Below are 17933 nucleotides of genomic sequence, written 5' to 3'. Positions count from 1 at the left end.
CGATGGGTTGCCTCCCACCAAGCGCTTAAGTTAACGTCGCGACACGACGGTTACCAACTTTACCGCTTTTCTCGCCATTTGGAGCTTATGAATTGGGCACCTAACTTGGAATCAAGTTTGTGACCACGAGCAGCGGGGGGTGGGAAATATCTGATCATGCCAAGTAAAATATTGTTCATCCTACACTTCTTGACTTTCAAGTGATGAATGTCATTTTGCCTTGTTGAATTTTCAAATTGCAAAAGATAAGGCTCTTGAACTTTTTGAATTATGACATCCTCTTTTTCCCCCGGATTGGGGTCAACACCAACCATATTGTTCAGAACAATGGTTGACTCCCATTCATTTTTTTTCTTTGGCATTCCCAATAAACTCATCTTCATGATTTACCCTTTTATCTTGAGCATTGGGGAGTTCATAATGATTTGCCCATGGAAGATTTTTTTCTTTTGTCATCAAACCAAGTTGGAGACTAGTTTCCAAATACTCTTCTAAGGCTTTTTGATTTTCATTACCCTCACCTAATAGACACTCCATCATGAGTTTGAACTCACCAATTTGGCCATGCTCACAATAGAAATCACTACTAAACAAGTTTTCATGGAAAGATGCCATTATTTATATATATATATATATATATATATATATATATATATATATTATAAAATAAAATAATATAAAACACAGAAAACAACTACACAAATATTTACGGGTTCGGTTCAAAGCAAGTTAGCTTATTTCCTAGATTAGCCAAAATACGCCAATTGTTCCCCGGCAACGGCGCCAAAATTTGATACGCTCAAATTACACCTCTTAATGGTATAACGCGGACGTTGTCAAATATAGTAACCCACCAAGGTTGGGGTCGAATCCCACAGAGAACAATATGTAGGCGATTTAAGTAGATTAGGAATTATCACTAACAATAGCTATGCCCGAACGCATCAATGGTGGTTTTTGATAAGGTTTTGATAAAATATGGAAATATAAATTCTAATCTAGAAAGCAAGTAAATTGATCAATGGCAACAAGAATGGAATAAAGGAAACTACTTCTCAAGTAACGATCCAATCTATTTCACGAATTATAAATAATAGCAAGTTATGTTATTTAGCCTCGGATAATGACTCTAAATTAACTTCTTCCGAAGATTAACTAGACTACCCAATTGAAGATCCCTTCACCAATTAGGAGCATTAAGAGCACCCGAATATGGCTACAAGTGGTATTGCCTATTCCTAGGCCAACTTCCATTAGATGAGGGTTAACGCCCCAAATTTATGTTAATTATTCTATCCCAACTCTGTTCTTCCTCTTCCGAGTTTCAAACAAAGTAAATGGGCGAGTTCAAAGGTTAGCCAATCCCTTGAGAAACATTCATGAACAAGAATAATTAAAATAGCAAAAACTTACTTGATTAAGAACAATGCTAATGAATAAATAAGCATAACAAGAGTGTCAATCTTAATTGTCACCAAGAGATTTCCATCCACAAGGATTTAATAGAAGAAAGAACATTTTTGTAGGAACCCTAGCCTCCAACTTGTGAAAACTGCCAAAGATAATCTTTAGAAAACCCTAGTTTTTCTTTTTATAGGAACTGGAATGGAAGAAATCGTCAAAACCCAAGTTCTGGTCGAACTGGGCAGAAATTCCTTCTACGCGAACGCGCCACGTTGCTGCGCGAACGCGTAGAATCACGCTCTTCCTTCAGCGCGGTCGCGTGTCCTTCCTACGCGAATGCGTGGACTTACTAACGCGCGTGGGCGCGGACGCGTGACCTTCATGCGCGAACGCGCAGAACAATTTTTCCCAAAAATTTCCTGAATCTCGATTTTCTTCCAGTGATCAACGTTTTCTACTCTTTTTCGCTTGTTTTCCACACTTAGGCTCTAGGGACCTCGTATTACCTGAAACATGATAAAAACTACGTAAAATAACATAGACTTGCTTAAAAACAAGTAAAACTTATAGCCGAAAAGCGTCGATTGTGGCATAAAATCACGCCACATCAGGTAACCAGAGAGTTCAAAGACCAGTTGGTAGAAGATCTACTATTTTGTGAGGGCAGCCTCCCATTTAAATATCTCGGCGTCCCATTATCATGTAGAAAACTAAATATTAGCCAATGTATGCCCCTGGTGGAAAAGATTGTGGCTAAGATCAGATGTTTGACCTCGAGATTCCTCTCATACGTAGGGAGACTACAGCTAACTAAGAACGTCCTATTTGAAGTGCAAACCTACTGGGCTCAGGTGTTCCTGTTTCCTAAGAAGATTCATAAGATGATCACTAGTGTCTGTCGACAATTCCTATGGCATGGCAATAAGGAAAACAACAAACGTACACCAGTTGCGTGGGATACACTATGTCAACCAAAGTCTACAGGTAGGCTGAATATTATTAATTCGGTAATGTGGAACAAAACTGCCTTAGGCAAGCTGCTGTGGGCTGTTGCGAAAAAAAAAAAGATAAATTGTGGGTGTTGTGGATTCATAGCATATATATTAAGAGGAATGACCTCCACACCATGGATACGCCTAAACAAGCAAGCTGGTTGGTCCGGAAAATATTTGACGCGCGACAGAATACAACTACTGGGTTAACAACCTTGGACAGCTATGTAAACGGAGACAAGTACATCATCAAAAAAGCATACAACGCAGTTGTTCCCATTTGGCCTAAAGTCCCTTGGAAATCCCTGAATTTGCTCCCAGGTATGCTTCCTAGACACCAATTTATAACGTGGATGGCAATTCAACGTAGACTAAAAACGGTGGATAAATTAAATGCCTGGGGAATATCAGTTGCGCAAGAGTGTGTCCTATGCGAAAAAGACAAGGTAGAATCATATGACCACCAATTTTTTCAATGCCCGTACTCTTCCTTCATCTGGCAGAAGTTAGTAGGCTGGATACATCAACCTCGAGCAATCCAGCAGTGGGATAGTGAAGTATCATGGTTAGCGCAAAAGGTCAAAGGCCGAAATCCAATATGGAACATCACAGGAGTGATATTTGCTGCGGCTGTCTATCACGTTTGGGGTGAGAGGAATGCTCGAAGATTTCAATCGCAGCGGAGAAGCAAGGAAGAGAGAGTTAAAGAAATAGTACTCATGGTGCACATAATTGGACAGTAAAAGCGTCACTGGCTGCCTATCCTAGCCCAACTAGATCACTATCCTTGCTAGTCTAGATAGCAGATTTTGGATTATGTTAATTTAGAGTCCAAATTGTAGAGCCTGCCTCAAGAGTCCTATGAGCAGGGGTGTAAATACTTCCAACTGGTTGAATATAAATCTTTTACTTTCGACCCAAAAAAAAAACATGGACCCCATATTATTGCTTTTCTCCAAAAGGTTAAGTAGGCAAATACATCAATTTCTTTTCTTTTCTTATATTAACCTGAGATCTAATCTAGATATTTAATTGTTGTATTTGCTATTCCGCCATGTCATTTATTTGTTATGTTTACTAAAATAAATATACTTAAAATATTTATATTTTAAAATAAGATAGAATTTAATTACATTTCATTTTTATTCTTACTCAAATAAATGTGAAAAGAGATTAATCTCAAATGGAGATCAAATAATGCATAAGGTAAATTAGTCAAATTAGAATTCTAATTCACGTTTCCTTAAAAAATCATGCAAAAGACAACATGACAAGTAAACTGAGCTAAACCGAGAATATTTACCAAAAATTAAAAAATAATATTTCTTCGTTTAAATAGAAAATTAATTTTTACTTTGTTTCGTTTTAAACATGTAAAATTAATTTAATAATTTGAATTAGAATTATCCAAATAAAAATTTGATAAAAAAATAATAAGTATTTTACACTTTTAAATTAATCGAATTAAAATTGAAAGTATCAACTGATGCTTAAATATTGCTATTTTTTTATTTCAAAGAGAGGAAAATAGTTTCCTTTTAAACAAGTCTTCTCTTTTAAAAAGTATTAATAAATTTTTGCCGACTTTGTATTCATAGCAAACACGAATATAATAAAGTTTTAGATACAGAGCACAAACTACAATGTTATATTAATCGTGTTTTTAACATAGTGTGTGTATATATATCACTATCCAAACACAACTACATACACATAGATACACTATAATCCAAAGTGTTGGACCCGTGCTGCCATCTGGTATATATATACAAGGTAACGAGAGAAAGATTCCGTATTAGTTGTACGCAGTTAATCCCTTAGAATCCCTTAATTTAGGGATTATAATTATCTATTGTGAATCTTAAAAACTGTTAGATACGAAATAAAATATTTTCTTTTTGTAATATTCAAAAAGTACATAGTGTGTATTTTAGTCTTAAGAAGGGTCTTACCACGTAATTTCCCAATTGTAATTGTGCTGGCCTGAAGAGAGTCCAAATACAATTAAGGCCATAACGTGTATCTGGGCCCAAGCTTAAACTGGCCCAACCACTAATCAGTCCAGCCAAATCCTAACGGAATTTTTACGCTGTAAAACAATGTTAGGATTTAATTACAATAATAGCAGATCCTTATAAATATTTCAAGATTAGCAGATTTAATAACAGAAATAGCATATTATAAGAATGAGAAAATAATATTCTCTCCGTTTAAATTAATGTGAACGTACTTTTTTATTAGTCCGTGCCAAAAGAATGACTTTTTTCTATTTTTGGAAATAATTTATTTTTATGAAATGATTTATAGACAAGCATAATAGATGTGACTCATTTAACATGACAAGTTTAAAAGTCTTCTTTTCTTTCGTAAATTTCGTGCCTAGTTAAATAAGTTGACATAAATTAAAACAGAGGGAGTAAAATAAATCATATTTCTAACGTATGTATCCCATTAATTAAGGGACAAACGTGGATGAAAGTTTCACTCTTTTCTCTATCTTCTCAAATATGTATACAAAATAAGCCTAAATATTAAAGTTATGCATAGATAAGGACACAGGGTGATGTGACACCTCTCTGTAGCCAGCTTTTGTATTTATATTTCCGGTCAATCTTTTGCCATTTTCCCCTTCAAAATGATGGGAAAAAAATTATTTTATTTAAGTTAAAGAAATTTGAAGAATCGCCACTTCTCTTTAAAAAAGAAACTGACAAATATAGTCCTATTAACTAGGTTGTTTCGGTTTCCTCTTCTTCCTCCATAGGCCTCTTTCCGTTCTGCTTATTATAGTGCCTTCTTTTCCTTTCTTTTTGGTCTTTAATATATAATAATTTTTGCTTGGATTTCTGTTCCCTTTTTTCTTACTACTCCCAGAAGTAAATCTCCTCTTTTATTTTATTGCATCTTTGTTGTAAAATTCCATGTTTGCTTTCCAATAATCATGTTATGTGTAGGGTACTTTTCTATGAGCACTTCATTTTACTTTAATCAGATAGGTCTCTTCACACTCTTGTAATAGTTATGCCACTCAAATGAAATTTCTCCCCTTTCTTCTTTATTTGTTTGCATGCATTGGATTAAATTAATTCCTGAAATGTGAATTTGGATGGAACTTTATTTTGATAATATTGCAGATATTCATTAATGTTCCTGTTTGGTTACCGACAGTCCCTACACTTAACCTCCAAATGATCACACACAGAAGCAAGAATCATCTTCAAATTTAGGAAGCTGTCAAAAGTTACAGAGAACCTTCTCAGGTAATTAATGAAATTCCTTTTAATTTGCACAGAAATTTGTGTTTTTATATAATTGCCTTGGATTAATTTTCTTGTATCATGTATATAGATACATTAGCCTTGAGAACTTACTTGCTGATTATGAAAGAATGTTGAGTTTTCAACTAATGACAAAGTAGAGATAAGCGTTAAACCATGTTCAATTGGCCACATTCAAATGTTTGTCGAAGGTTACTTGAGGTCTCCCCACTTATCTCTTTCGTTGATTGTTTACAATTACTTTTTCATGTTTCAAAAAGGCTCGATATAACGTGATTCTTGACAATTACGTTATCTATAAATTATTTTAATGTTATGCTCGATAAAGAACAATTGATTCTTTCGAGTCATCCACATAAAGGTCATTTTCTAAATTCTTCCGAAATTGACATTCTTTAGGGAAAGTCGGAATCTTTGTTTGACGCTACATTAGCAATTTGTCCTCTCTAATGTGTTTTAATTCATTTATAGGCTTTTAAACAGTCTCCAACTTGCCGGCCATCTAGTACTCTTTTTCCAAGTCATCAACGATTCTGCCTCCTCAAGGAATAATTTAACAGTTATGATGAATGTCGCAGTACTTTTTACTAGATTAACTATTTACAGGATAGAAGTTCTGAAACTTTTCATGAAATTAAGGCCTAACTCTATTTCTGAGGCAATTCATAATAGTCGTCAAAGAACGTAGCGGGGGGAGAATCATTAACATTCCCACACATAGAGATTTAGTCTTACATGCCTCAATTCCGGCCTTTTGGCGTACTACAACGTTCGTCACCCCTTTCGACTTTAACCTATAGCAATACATGTCAAAGGGAATCAATATTAGTAATAATATTCATGTTTTGGTCATCTAAGTATTTTATCAAACACTTGGTGGGCATGAAGCTCTACAACTCTCATCAATGAGTGTTTCAACACCCAACAACCCATTCTCTTGATCCTAGATGATTCTACAATCTCATATTGTTGTAATCAATATCATTCTTCATCACCCGTAAGATAAATAACACTCTTAATCAATAATCGACAATCCACAACCAAAACCTATAATCGTTTATGCTTTTCTATCAAACCAATCAACTCATATCTCATGAAATTATAGTCTAGAATCATCAATACAAAGCTATAATTGATTGAAGTAGGAAAGTCTTACCTTTTTGACGTTCAAGTCACTTGAATTCGGATTCTAGAGCTCTCTAGTCCAAGACGAAGATTCGATCGATAATCTATGGAATAGATGAGGTTTCTAGTGTTAATCTTTGTTATATTGAGGTAATAATCATAGGAATTGATCAAGAACTTACCTTAGATGATTTAGGGAAGCCTTAGGATTGTTGTCTCTCAAAAAGTCATCAAAAACAAAGTGGGGAAGGGTTTTGACGAGTTAAAAGCTTATATAGTTCGGAACCAAAAAATGGGGTGGTGTTATGGCCATACATTGGCTGTGCGTCTTGGGCCCATCACACAAGGTTGAAGAGATTCAGAGACAGGTATTTTGTGTGCCATAAGTGCGACGCGCGGGTGTCCCCATGGCCCACAGCGTTCAGTAAAATAGGCATAACTCCTAGCACAGAGCTCTGTTTCAGATCCACCATGTATGGTTGGAAAGGTATTTCAAATATCTACAACTTTCGTTTTTAAGTTTTCTCAAATTGCCAACGGATTTTCACAAAATCAGGCTGGAAGGCAGACCTACCGTAAACTTAGGCGATTCTATCGAATCTTATGCACCTCACTATTCATCTTGAGTTTAAAACAACTATTTCCACCCAAACTCATCCTGATAGGACTTCACATGTCTAAAATGTCGCATTAATACTCATTTAACACATTCACACCTAATCCACATTTACGGAGTGTTACAGTCCTAGAGCCACGTGAAATGCGCCGTAGAGATTCTTATGCTTGATAAAAGCTAGTCAAAGAGTGGTGCTATTGTACCGATGAACGGATCTTGCCAATATTAATGACTTCTTTTTGTGGTGGAATGATAAGATTAATGCGACAAAAACATGTTCTATTTCTTCTGGTGTTCTAAATTTGACAGTAATAATAATTACTGTGATAATATATATATATATATATATATATATATATATATATATATATATATATATATATATATATATATATATATATATATATATGGAAGTCTAGGAATGCTTGGTGTTTTAACAATGAATTAACTGATCCTCCAGACATCGTGGCAAAAGCTTTATTTGGGTATAATGAATTTCTTGAAATAATGTATGTCGATTCCTCAAATGGTAATTTATAGGAGAATTATGAATATCACCTAATATAATAGGCTCGAAGATGGAATTTATTTATTTATTGATGCAGGGTTACAAGTTGAATTGAAGAAGGCGAGCATTGGTTTAGGTGGTATGTATAGCAAGGGTGTTTTGCTTCATGCCCATGGATTTTCGATTCAGTTCATTGAGAAGTCTATGATTGCTGAAGTGCTTGCAATTAGAAACCTGTGGAAAAAGCAATACAAAATGATGGAGAAAACGTTATCGCTTCTCTAATGCGAAAGGTGTAGTAGATATTTTGAAGAAAGCAGTGAAGGCTGCTTGGGACGTAGATGTTGCTTGTGTAGATACTTGAAACATGTCTTCATGTCTACATCATATTGTCTTTGTATATATTCCTAGAAGGTTAACGTTGTTGCTCATAACTTAGCTAAGTTTTTAATTTCTTTATTGCATGAATTTTTTTGGGAAAGGATATTCCCGAGTTGGTTTGTCCATGGAGTTGTACATTGTTTTGGACATATCATGTCCTTATAAATACATTAATAGATGAAGATTTCTGTTGAAAAAAAATAGCATGCGCCAGTGCTTTAAAAGGCGGAGGCGTGAGGCAAACATTTTACTTAGCATCTAGCCCCATGAATTTTTAATTTTTAATAAGACACAAATAAATAGTTTAAAAAAATTAAAAACATGATTTAAGAAACTTAGTAAACAAAACTTCTAACATGATTTTACAAGTATAAATAATGTAATGATATAAAAGCTATTATGAGAAGCAAATCAACTCTAACATCTTAACTTTCAAACAATAAAAGCATCACAATTTCTAAAGATATATTACTATCATATTATGCAATTTACCTCCCTAAAGAAAATAATCAATAACGTTTATCAATATTATAATTAAAACATCACTTCTTCATTTAAAAGGGTTCATTTAAAACGGTATTAAAGATCCATAAAATACGGTTGACCTGCGGGTTCTAATAGTATGTCTTTGTAGATATGAATTATTTATAGTGAAAAAACTGTTTTAGCTTATAATTCCGCAGAGAAAGAGTTTAGTCATTCATGCACAATATGTCATTTCAAGAAAGGAAAGTGGTAAAATTCTGCCCAAAATTGGGCGTTTGGGTGTCAGACTAGAACACTTAGGCTAATACCCGAAGGCTCTTAACCTAAGTAAGACTCTACGTAAGTCCACCCAAAATAGTTTTTAAAAAAACATATTATTTTTTAGTATGGAAAATAGTTTTAGGCATACTATTATTGTCCGTATTCTAATCGTATTTTTTATATTATATATTTTTGTAGTCCTTTAGTTCAATATCAGTCCAAGGTCATTTTGTATCCATTTGTCCAAATTGTCCATAGGTAAGGTCCCAATTTGTCTCAATGCCCATAAATTTCCAAGTCCTTTTTGTCCAAAATTTATATTTTTAAGTTTGAGGAAATGTCCATTTTTACCCACAAGTCCGTTTTTGTCTCAAGAATCACTTTTACACGGCAATTATTTATCAAAAGTCAATTCTTGTTATTTGGAAATGATTTTTAGCAACTTTAATTTTGTGACAATTAGTAAAAGGTTCCAATAAGCATATAATGTCAAATAGATAATATCAAGTGAAGGGGTTGGGCCTACCAAGCCCAACAGAAAAAATAATGCAATTTAAGCTTATTCCGCTCCAATGCTTAACTCGTCCATGGTTGAGGTTGACTTGATCCAAATGAGTTGGTGGGTCTCATTGGACCCACCAGCGGATTGCGAGGTTCACAAAATAAAAGGTATACAATACATTAATGCTCAATCTTAAGGACATAAATTAAATTACATGGCCAAAAATTAAATTACAAAACAATTGGGCCCGGCCCATAATTACTAACCATCTAGGGAAAGGGACAATTATGCCAAAAGGACAAATTTTAAAATTAATCTCGGCTGAACTGATGCCCAGGCCCAAACTGTGAAGCAAGCATGAATTTTTTCTAAGTGCAGGACAGTGATATTCAAGATATACTAGGTGATATACCTATATATGGAGAGCAAAACCCCTTAGGGGGGTATACCCTCCACATGTTGACACCCAATTTTGTCCCACCTCTCCTCCAAAATACCTATTTACGCTTCTAATATTTTTAGAAAATTAAAAAATATATATATATATTGTTTTTTTTTACTATAATTATTAGACTCTTATCAATACCGGCGCTTCATTATTCTATTACAGTTACTAGCCATCCTCGTTATCATTTATCAATTATTATTATTATTATTATTATTATTAATATTATTATTATTATTATTATTATTATTATAATTCACAATTTTTTTTTTTTATCATTTCAGCATTTTACCAGCTTACGCACACGCATCACATTTAACTTTGCATAATTAAATAATAGTGTTTATTTACTGTGGATTTTGTAAATATTATTGCACGGTCATATAATTTTATCCGAGCACTAATAATTACATATTTTAGTCCGTATCAATTCAGTCCATAATTAAATCCTAAAACTATTTTGGGCTAAAGCCTAATTTGTGAGACCAACCCAATTTTCGGACCAATCCACATTTTTCAATACCCAGCCCAACATTTTCAGCCCACTACTCAAACAGACCAGCCCATACCCGTTTTAACATTACCCGACCCGGAAGCCCAATCCCGTTCAAAAGAAGGGAACCCTAGCGGTTCCCTTCTCATTTTCCCTCATTTCCCTCACCTCACCGCCGCACCCCCCTTCCCCTTCTCCTTCTTCGTCTCTCCCTCTTTTCCGCCGCTCCCACTTTTCCCTGTTTCCTCTCTCTGTCTCCCACCTCTTTTTGTTCCCCACCTCCGCACTTCCCTTCCCCGCTCCTCTCTCCTTTTTCAAACAAGCCAAAACCCTATAAATAGGGGCGGCTTGAAATCACTGAGACAGGTGCTGGAACCCCCAAAATCGCCTCACGAAAGCAGTTCTTGAACTCCAAAACCCCCTAAGGCAAGAAACAAGTTTTTTTTTTTACTGGCAAAATCACTTAAGCAATACTAGTTCATCAGCCGCCTCAAAATATCCATAAAAAATCAGTTTCTTTAGCAAATCGTAGTCTCATTTTAATCGGGTCAAAATATTAGATCCCAATTTATATTCGTTTGCCTTGTTATTGCTGTGAATCCGAGTGTCGCAAGCTCGGATTTGATAGTGTTCGAGGTGGATCAAAGACTCGAAACCCCACTTCGCTGCACCCGAAGAAGGTAATTTCTTCCTCATCTTAGTTTATTTTCAGCCTGGTAGCTTAGTTCGTTTATGGATTTTGTATGAATTGATTTAGTAGTGATCTCGTTAATATAGGCAGTCTGCTATATTAGTGCAATTGAAGAGATTTTGTTGGTAATTAAGCAGTGTTTTATACATGTTTTAAATCCGGATTAACCATACCAAGGTGCTGATAATTGGTGTTATTATATTTGATGTTGGTTAATTGAAACCCCTTTTAGTCGACAATGTTGTAGCTGCTTGTTTAAATTGATATGATTGATGCCGGCTGATTAGTTTAAGATTTATTTTTCTCTACAAAGTCATGGTTGTTTGTTGAAGCTGCTAGCATTAATGTTGAATGGCTAGTACGAGACTTAGGTTAGTTTACCACATCCTTACTTTAAGTCGAATTCGATTAACGCTAGATAATAGTTGCTGGTCTGGTTAGCTGTAATTCCCTCTAGCTTACCTTGCCATAACTGTTTGTTAAAGTAGAATATGATCAATGTTGAAAAATGTTGGTTTGAAGTTCATACTAGTTCATATTGTCATAATCGACTATCATGAGTTGAACATGATTGGCATTAACTACAACTTTGCAATTTTGCTAGCCCATACTGATATATCTATCTGCTTTAAGATTGGATATGGTGAGTGTTGAGCATAAGCTTTATGATATGCTGTTAACTTCATATGTCATTATAGTTTTCCCTTATTTGAATGCGACTGATGCCATATGAACCTCTGGTCTGATTTTAGAGCTTGCATTACTATTGTTGTCCAGATTAAATGTGATTAGCTATTAATAAGAATCTCACACCAGTAGTAAAGGCCTAAGTCATGAATGTTTGCTTTGGTTGATATGGAACAGTATCAGTATAAGTCTGCCTAATTTTGAATCATAGATGATTGTTGAGTCACCCTGACCAATCTTGACTGCTAACCCATGTGAACCCGCCTAATTTGAACTATTGCAAGTGTGCCATGAAAAACAACTCTAACTAGCATTGATGGTGACTTAGTAAACCATGCCTTGATGTGTCTTTCCTTTATAAAAGCATGACTGCTCTTCACATGCTTGCTTACTCAATTGTCATGTTGTCTTAATGGAACAATTGCATACTTGACTCCATGTTTATTATGCACTATTGGAATCCTTCTTTAGTCTCTATACTTTATCACTTGTTAATAATATATCCATGCTCCATGACTCACCACATAATTGTCTGTAGTTATCCAAGTGTATAATACATGTCTAGTAACTTCATATTCAACTGTATCTATCTAAATTACTGTCTTGATGACATAATATGATTCTGTGCTTCTCAATTTAACTCATATGTGACCATTATATAATCATAGCATTTGAATCTGGTTTGACATGACCATCAACACCTTGAGTTTGATTTTTTTTTTTTTTTTTGGATCACCTGAATTCTATATTGAGAGTTCATTCTTAGTAGCTTGCATAGTTAGTTTCTCCCTTGGGAATTCTGTGGCATTGCATCTCATTTTGGATATCTTATTGATCATGAATATCAAACTTCATCCTTGTCCTGTTTTACTTCTTGAATTTTGCATTACTGTTTATGATTTATCACTCTCCCTGTTCTAGATATGTCATCATATACCATTGAATGAATTTTGCATAGCTTCTCCCCTTCAAACATGTTGTAACTCGCCTGTTCTCTTTCACCTTGGCTGCTGTTTTCTTTGTTATGCCATGATATATCAAATCTTGTGTTCAAATAATGCATTACGTTGACTGAATTTAGAATCGGTACCATTGGACTGAAAATCTGTTTCTTAGAGATGAATCATGAGCTATTGGCAGGGGTGATATCTGATGTAGCCACTAGTGTTTGTCTTGTTAATATGAAAAAATGTGGACTAAAATGTGTCTGAATATTATAAGTACTCCTCCTGAATTCAGTGGTTTCTTTGTACCACAAATCTGCCATGTTTAGGTTCAATACGCGCTGTGTATTTCTAGTGCATCTCTTTTAAACTCTGCCTATGCCACACATACAAAATTCTCCATCTAAAATGATTAAATGTGTATCCAGTGTGCAAATCTGTGTGTTGACTGCTGTATGTTACCCATTTTTTAGTGCTTTTTTTTTTGTATGTCTTGAAATGATGTCTCAAGTATGTCAACAGGTTGAAATTTGCTGATGTTTGAGTATTCTGTGTCCTCATAGATAGGGTATTATTAAATAGTTTCTTAAATCTAAATACAGGTTTGGTTGTGGATCAGTGTGTTTAGTCATAATAGTGGTCTCTTTGCCTTTCTACTCAGCTTGTTGTGGTGACAGATCCTGTTGTCCCTCCCCTGTTTGGTTTCACACTACTGGTATTATATCCACGACAATCTTCTTCCTTGCTTCGATCAGCTTCAGTTAAATAAGACCAAAAAAAAAATACTTTATTTTAAACCTTCCCTTTTTTTTAGTTTCAATTCTGTCCTGTTAATTTTGTTCACCCACTTATACTTAAATCTTTGAATGCTCAAGTCCATGATAGTCCTTTCTTGAACTTAATTGTCACCGCATGCATATTTGCCAAAATTTGGAACACTGATTTTCTGTTTGCGGTATGATATACCTTAAGAAATACATATAATATACGCAATCTGCTGGTTTGACTGAGTTGTATTTCACATAGTTATTACATCTCACTGATTGTGTACTAACTTTTTCTCCTCTCATTTTTTCTGCATGACTGCCATATATGAGTCCGAGGGATTCATTCTCCTCCCGCATTCGGTGTTGGGCTAAAAGCCCAACGCAATATTCTCGAGTCATTTTCTCATCAGGCCTGTTTGCAGCAAAGGAAACAGAATATTTGGGCCTGGGCCCATGTATACGGCAGCAGCAGCCCCCAATAATAAAATTTGCTGGGCCGAAGCCCAGCAGTGGCCCAGATCCAAGGGGACTGCTGGGCCGAAGCCCAACAGTATAACAACAATCTCAAAATGGGCCGAGCCCACTTATTTTATTTATGCCTTTGCTTATTTTATGCCTTTAACTTGTATGTATTATTTGACTAACGCTTTCATATTTTTCTGCTCTTCCTTAGCTTAGTTGGACTATTGAGAATTAGTATAGATAGTTTAGCAATGGGTAGTTAGCTTAAAGAAGACTAATAATCAATCCTACGAGTTTATTTCTCTTCTTTTGTGTTAAAATTATTTATGATGTCTAATATTATTTCATTCGGAATAACAGATTTGCAAAAAGGCGCAACTATATATATCAATCAATATCTCGGCACTTCAGTATCTTTTTTTCTACTCCTAAAAATATCCCGGCATTTCAGTTTATTTGTTAAAGGAAACTGCACAAACCCACTTTTTCTTTTACTTATGCGTCTTATTTTAACAACATCATTATTTTAAAATCTTTGCAACATTTATAAGTTTATTTCTAAACGACATTTAAAGTTTCCTTTATGCGAATCATTACATCTTCTACAAAATGCGTTCTAAATAGCACTTTTATTTAAAACTTTAAACAGTATTTATAAATCTCATGGCATTTGAAATCTCCTTTTATATAAATTATTATATTCTCTTCTATAGGTTTTATTAGCATTTTATTTCGGAGCCCTAGCAACATTCATAAATTTTTATTTCAAATAGCATTCTAAAATTCCCCCTTATACAAATTACTAGTCTCATTTTTTCTTTAACAACCTTATTACTTGAAATCTTCTTTCTTTATATAAAAAAAATAAACATTTTAAAATCCTCTTTTGCATAAATTGTTATATTTTTTATAAATCTTATTTGCACAAGCTTTCTTTTAGAATTTAAATACTATATCCAACATTGATTAATTAACCTAAGTTTAGTCGGATAACCGTAAGTTAACGGATTCTAAAGGATGCCTAATCCCTTCCCTTTAGGATAATATAGAACCCTTACCTAGAATCACACTGGTTAAGCAGACTATTAACGGAGGTTTAGTTTTAACTTTACCTTAGTTAACATTTAGATGTCCTAATTCATCGTTAAATTAATTAGGTGGCGACTCCTTAAAACAAGCAATATAGGAATCTCCAATATGTTATACTCCGCTCTAACCCAGTTAAAAGGGGGTATAACAGCTTGGCGACTCTGCTGGGGATTTTTAGGTTCTTAACCATAACAACTTAGGTTAATAATTAAATTTATTGGATGTCTGGTTGTTTTCTTTATTTTTGCCTTTATTGTTGCTTTATTTTTTTTCTCTTTTATGTTCTTAAGTGATTGTTTTATTATGTAAATTTTCTATGTAATATGTATGTTATTGCTTTCCTTAAATTGGCATTCCGCTCATATTTCTTCCACTCCTGGAAAACTCACACATATTCACACACTTAAAGCGGCTTCGCAGTTTGCGCCCGTGCACTACTAAATTACCCCTTTAGTTGGATTGGTCTAGTGGATTTAGTCGATCAGCGGTGCAATCGACGGCCACGGACTTTCCACTCCTAAGTTGTCCGCTTGGGGGAGCCTTGCGTCATAGGAAAACAACTCCTAGTCAGCCTAAGATAGAGCTAAGCCAAAACCCTTTAAGGGCATGCACGAACCTAGGAGGCTTAATACCCAGGGTGTATTAAGTCCATTAGTCAACCTCTTCCAAAATGTCCAGGTGGGTCTACGACCCCGAGCGACGGTTATCACGTTATGTGCATTGATTTGAAGGATGAATGTGCGTTACGTGGACCATGTGCTATTTAGGTAGAACTAACCATTTGTGAACACAGGTAACCATGAGTCAACATAATGCCTACCCGAGATTCAGCATGGTTTTGAGCGTCCCTTCCCAACTAACAGCATGGTGGGTTGATTTGGGGGATTACGGACAGCGGGTTGTACGTGGAGCATTGGGACACTTACCGTCTTTGATGGATATCCAGCCCTGCAGAGACATCATCGAGGCTGCAACTGTGTTTTGGGATGAAAAGAGGGTCGTGTTTAGATTTGGCAACATTGAGATGACTCCGTTGTTAGAGGAAATAGGAGGCTATATAGAAAATGTGGCATTATTACGTAAACCAAGAAAATGGCAAAATTGTGGCATGATTATTCCGAGGCAACCTTTACCAAAAGAATTTGCTGACAGCTTCGGGTTCAGAGAGGGTAAAGGTGTGGAATGTTTGCAGAAGTCTATGATACCACTCGAGTATCTATATCACAGATTCGGTTATCAAAGGAGTTTCGTCGATCATCAGGATGAATTCTTCTCATATGACTCTTGGAAGCAGAAACGGTGCTTCGCTTTCGCAGTATGTTTTTTAGGGACTATAGTATTTCCTAAAGGAACCACAAAAGACATTCACACCCATCTTGTTATTGTAACTAAGGCTCTTTTTGGTGGCATCGACGGGAAACACTACACTCTGGTCCCTATGGTCGTGGCAGATATCTACCGAGCATTAGGGCGTTGTAAGCGCGGGTATAAGCATTTTGAAGGATGCAACTTGCTTCTGCAAATTTGGCTGATGGAACATCTTCAGAAAGTCAACGGGGGTCTAGCATTCCAGAAGCCGACGGGTGAGAATCACATTCTGGGTCATGTTCCAGGCGCTATCTTGACAGCAAAATCATTTGAGAAACCAAAGTGTGTGAAAGAGTGGGTAGAATTTCTTAGCCATTTGAACGATGACTCGATGCAATGGATGTTCAGTTGGTTTCCGTCTGAGGTTTTGGTGTTTCGAACGAAGATCGTACCATTTTTGGTCTTGATAGAACTTCGAGGTTTGCAGCCTTACGCCCCGCTGAGAGTTTTGAGACAATCAGGGAGGAAGCAAAACATACCTTTAGTGGCAGATATGAATCATTACTGTGTTGACTACAAAGAAGGGAAAATTCCTTTTGCAAAAGAGGTTATTCGCATGTGGAAATTGAAAGAGACCACAAAAACAGATTCAGTTGAGCCAAATAGATACCAAGCTGGGTGCAAGGACAACTATGTGGAATGGCTGGCCGCTGATTTGGAGGAATCAATCAAACCCGGTGTTAGTTTGAAAGATCGGATTAAGGATGGAGAAGCCGAAGCATGCATATTACTCCGACAATTGCGTAAGAAAAGTCTTGTTTCTGAAGCCGAGCATCATGCGCAACTTAAGGAAAAGGAAAGGGAAGCAGAGAATTGGAAGCAGCAAGCACTTAGTTACGAGCAAAGTATGCAAGAGTTGGATACACTTCTGGCTGAACAGGGCGATACTTGTATCAAAGAAGGCATCAAAACAGGGGGTGTTCTAGCTATGTCATACCTTGCCCAGAATCGCCGAAAGATCGATCAGTCAATTCGGGCAACCAAGAGGTTCAAGAGCGACGAAGGGCCATCTTCATTTTAGTTAACTTGTTCAATAGCGATTGTAATAATTTCTTTTGCATTGGGATTGTATTCATTTTGGGCTTTCAATTAATAGCACACTGGAATGACACATGACTACATATGTTATCCTTCAAATCCACGCTAGGCCTACCTTTGGCACAAAAGGTCCCTTGCATAATAGGACGCATTGATTTCCTTCCGATATGTTTTGTTTGCTATTCAATATATGTTTGTTTGCAATATGTTTTGTTTGCTATTCAATGTATGTTTGCTACGCAATATGTGCTTATTTGCTATGCAACATGTGCTTATTTCAACATTATCTGCTAAATTTCCATCATACTAACACAGCTTTCTTCATTCTTAGAAGGTTTATTTTTTACTATCCCCCAGAGGTTGATTCGCGTTGACTGTGAACTGGCAGACCACCCA

This window comes from Lycium barbarum, chromosome 4 (genome assembly GCF_019175385.1).
Source record: "Lycium barbarum isolate Lr01 chromosome 4, ASM1917538v2, whole genome shotgun sequence".
Taxonomy (NCBI): domain Eukaryota; kingdom Viridiplantae; phylum Streptophyta; class Magnoliopsida; order Solanales; family Solanaceae; genus Lycium; species Lycium barbarum.
Note: the sequence above shows the minus strand (reverse complement) of the source record.